This window comes from Lupinus angustifolius, chromosome LG05 (assembly GCF_001865875.1).
Source record: "Lupinus angustifolius cultivar Tanjil chromosome LG05, LupAngTanjil_v1.0, whole genome shotgun sequence".
In the NCBI taxonomy this organism is placed as follows: Eukaryota; Viridiplantae; Streptophyta; class Magnoliopsida; order Fabales; family Fabaceae; genus Lupinus; species Lupinus angustifolius.
In genome coordinates this window covers 4025876-4030074 of record NC_032013.1, presented here as the reverse complement: position 1 = coordinate 4030074, position 4199 = coordinate 4025876, and the positions used below count along the sequence as shown (strand labels likewise).

The following is a 4199-nucleotide window of genomic DNA, read 5'->3' as shown; positions in this document are numbered from 1 at the left end:
AGTGCAAGGAAGTTTCTTGCAAAAATAGAACATTTTCTTTCTCCAAAAATGAAAAGGTGGAGACGAGTAGCCTTTTGGCTAAACTCATCCCCATGAAGTTTAAAGGAAAATACAATATAAGGGAGTACATTATGGAGATATCTAATCTCGCATCAAAACTCAAGTCACTTAAGTTAGAGTTTGGTGATAACTTGCTCGTGCACTTGGTTTTAATCTCGCTTCCTACACACTTTAGAAAATTCAAAGTGAGTTATAACACTCATAAGGACTATGTGCAAGAGAAAGAGAGGTTGTAGAGAGATAAGACTGAAAGTGCTTATTCGACTATGACCTCTCAGAATAAGAAAAGAAAGAATAATAAGGATGTTGTGAAATGGTTATTTATGTTTTTCAACGGAGAATGTTTCCGCAATACACTATGCCAGGCAAACCTAACATGAATGGTGTTGTTGAGCTACGAAACTGAACTCTTAAGGATATAGTGAGAAGTATGATTAGTCATTCTTCCTTACCAGAGTCTCTGTGGGGGGTAACTTTAAAGATCGTAGTTTACATCCTTAATAGGGTGTCAAGTAAAGCAGTTAACAAAACCTCATATGAGTTTTGGACTAATAAAAGACCAAGCTTAAAACACTTGCACATTTGGGATTGTCCGGTATAAGCGCGGCCTTATAGGTCGTATCAAAGGAAATTGGATTCAAGAACAGTTAGCTGCTATTTTGTTGCATATGCTGAACGCGCTCAAGGGTATAAATTTTATGATCCCTACATGATTTCTTGAGGAAGTTAATTTTGGGAAGGAAAAGAACATAATGGATGTTATTATTGAGGAAAACGTGTCACTAATAGTGAACAAGTTCTTGTACCTATTACCATTCAAGGAATAAATTCGGTAGTAGTAGACAATGTTCAGAATATTGTCCCTGACAATATTTCAGAAGAAGACAACAATGAGGTTCTCACTTAAGTACCTATAGAACAAATTCAACAACCTCAAGAAATAGAAGTGGCATTAAAGAGATCCACTAGAGAGAAGAGAAGTGGAATTCCTGGTGATTATATTATATTTCTTCAAGAACATGAGGATGATATTGGGTTAACAGAAGATGGTCCATTGAAATTCTATCAAGTCATGAAAAGTTATAACTCTCAAAAGTGGATCAATACCATGAAGGATGAGATGAAGTCTATGCATGATAATGACGTTTGGGATCTTATCGAATTACTTGAAGGTGTGAAACCTATTGGTTGCAAATGAATATTTATAACCAATAGGGATTCGAAGGGTAATATTGACATATATAAAGCTCGTCTAGTTGCTAAATATTTCACTCAGAAAGAAGGCATTGAATATAAAGAAACATTATGTTCAGTATCTTCGAAGTATTCTTTTAGAATAATATTGACACTAGTAGTTCATTGATTTAAAGCTACATTAGATGGATTTTAAGACTACATTTCTAAATGGTGACATTAAAGAAATGATCTATATGGTGCAACCATAAAACTTTATGTCAATTGGCTCAAAGTCTATGGTATGCAAATTAAAAAAAATCCATCTATGGCCTTAAACAAGCTTCTCGTCAATGGAATCACAAATTTCATCAAACTACTATCTCGTATGATTTTGAGGCAAATAAAGTTGATGATTGCGTGTACTATAGGTTCAATGGGAGTAAATTTATATTCCTGGTATTATATATCGATGATATACTGCTTGCTAGTAGTGATATGAGACTATTGCATGTGACCAAGAGATTTCTAACGAAGAATTTTGAAATGAAAGATCTTTGGGAAGCTTCTTTTGTATTAGGTATTCAGATACTGAGAGATCGCTCTCAAGGTATCCTAAGGTTGGGTTCTAGGAGTTTCTTCGAGGTTAATGAATTGTTGGGCTTTGGAACGGAGTTCCTCCATAGTGAGGTTAGTGTATTTGGCTAGCTATGTTCTGAAGAGGCCTAGTTGTAGGCCCATGATCAGTACATATGCAGCCACATCGGGACTTAAGATGCGGACCTTCATTGCCTCAAAGTTAAATATGTCTAGATACGCATGAATTGACTCGTGCGGGCTTTGTCGAATCCCCTATAAGGTTAAGGATGACTGAGGCTGTTCCTTGCTAGTCATGAACTGGATATTGAATTTACTATCCAAGGTGGACCATTGGTCGATGTTATTTCGTGTTAGCCATGTGAACAACTATAGAGCATTGCGTTTCAAAGTGAGTGGGAAGGCTCGACACATGATTGGGACTGTTACTCAATGGAAGAGCATGTATACCTCAAAAGTGTCGAGGTGGTCCTAGGGTCAGAAGTTTCGTCGTATTAGTCAATATTGGTTAGGCGGGCTAAGTGTTTGGGTAAAGTGTAGAACATTATGGCTTCCGTGAAAGGGTGTTTGATTCCACAAATGGTATGGTCAGAGAGGTGGGTATTATTTATGGTCTTTGTGTGTAAGGGATTTTTGTGGATAGGGTGGGATTCTCCAGCGGACTCGACGGTATGTGATTGGATGGCCGGTCGCAGCGGTCTAAAACTCGACTCTGTTTTAGATTGACAAAGTTCTTCCAGCAGTTTGGCCTGCTGTTTGATTACCTTTTCCTGACTTCCCAAAATTTGGAGGAGTTGTTGGGTGGTTGTTCTGGGGCAGTGTGGTGGCTCTAGCTAGCTTGGTGTGAAGGTTGTATTTGTGATGGAGTGTTGATGGAAGGTGTTGGTGGTTGTGAAGCATGTTTGTGGGTGCTGGTTCTATCTGGATTATGGGATTTGCTTGATTTTGACTAGTTACCATGGTGTAGGTAAGTCATAGACGACGCTAATGTTCTTTTATGGCTGAACGGAGGGGTCGAATTGGAGGTTTGGGTAAGGATTCCTCACTGGTATCTGAGTTAAGGTTGACTTGGACCTGCCGGTAGAGGTACTTGAAAAGGTTCTCCAATGATCAAGTCAGTATAAGACTAGAAGAGGTAGAGCTCGGGAGAAATGTGTAAGAAGTAAGTAAGAAGTAATAATGATAAGCGGTGAGTGTTAAATGATTAACGTTACGTGATACTTCATGTTGGGGAAAACCCCTATTTATAATGGTTGAGATGGATGACGTGGCTCTTATGGGTACTGTTGGCATAGCCGACTATTCTGATTTGTCGGGGCTATTTTTACGTGTTAGGTGGATTTGGCAGGTATGTACTCTGCGCATAGTTGACTTGTAGCATGTGGCAGGTCTGATAGCTGTATTATAGGTATGTCTTTGTCGTGTTGATAGGAGGAAGGCGGGATTTGCAAGTGGTGTGGCATAGTAATGTTGACGGTATGTCATGCGATAATGGTCTCAATCCCAACCTATTATGCTCAATCAATGATGATGAGTCTGTTTAAGTCCTTCAACTAGTCATGTCCAGACCTTGGTTGATTGGGAGAGAGGACCAGCCGGACAAATGGGGCACCTGGATGACCGGGTGGAACAGAGGTAAATTTTGATGTTTTTATGTTTAAGTAATTGCTAATTGAGAGAAAAAGATGAATGAGATAATGAAGTGAGTGAAGGAAAGGAAGATGATGATAGCATTAAAGATTAAAAAATATAAGGTTTAAAACTATTTTTGGGTTCAAATCTAAACTCCTTAACTCAAGTGCATGGAGGTTAAAAAGAATGACCGAAGCCGAAGCCGAAGCCGACTCTTATTGTATCAAGCCGAAGCCGACTCTCATTTTAATCTTTGGGAGTTGGGCTGAAGTCTCAAATTACTGTTTTTTTAATATGTATAATGGAAAGACTTTTCTATTTATATAAAAGTTACAGCAATACCACCATATGAATTGATTTTCAATAATTGGTCATACAAGATATGAAATCGTATTGTGGTGTAAGTTTTCACATCATTGGTTCTGACAAGTTACTTCCAATAAAGACATAACTCACTCATTACTAATTCAATTTGAATAAAATTCTAGAAAATAAAAGTGACACATATGCAGACAGCGACTTGGTTTTCCGGGCAAAGATGATAACTTCACTTTAACATCCACAACCAAGAGCAACATAAAACGCCCCACCGAACCCAAAATTCACAATTCATTTCAAGTTTCAACACCCCTCAATCAGTAAAGTGTTATTAAACTTTATTCCGATAAATCTTATCAAACGTAATTCATATTAAGTTTAATAATTAAATTATTTTGTTATATATATATATATATATA

General features: G+C 37.6%; 1 long non-coding RNA gene across 1 annotated transcript in view; it reads left to right on the top strand.

Annotated features, from left to right (window-relative positions):
* The window catches only part of LOC109347533, a 7579-nt gene continuing 3613 nt past the window's right edge, over positions 234–4199 (top strand). The window contains exons 1-2 of the long non-coding RNA XR_002107611.1: positions 234–245; positions 2458–2465. This is a non-coding gene — a long non-coding RNA (uncharacterized LOC109347533). The remainder of the gene's footprint in view (positions 246–2457; positions 2466–4199) is intronic.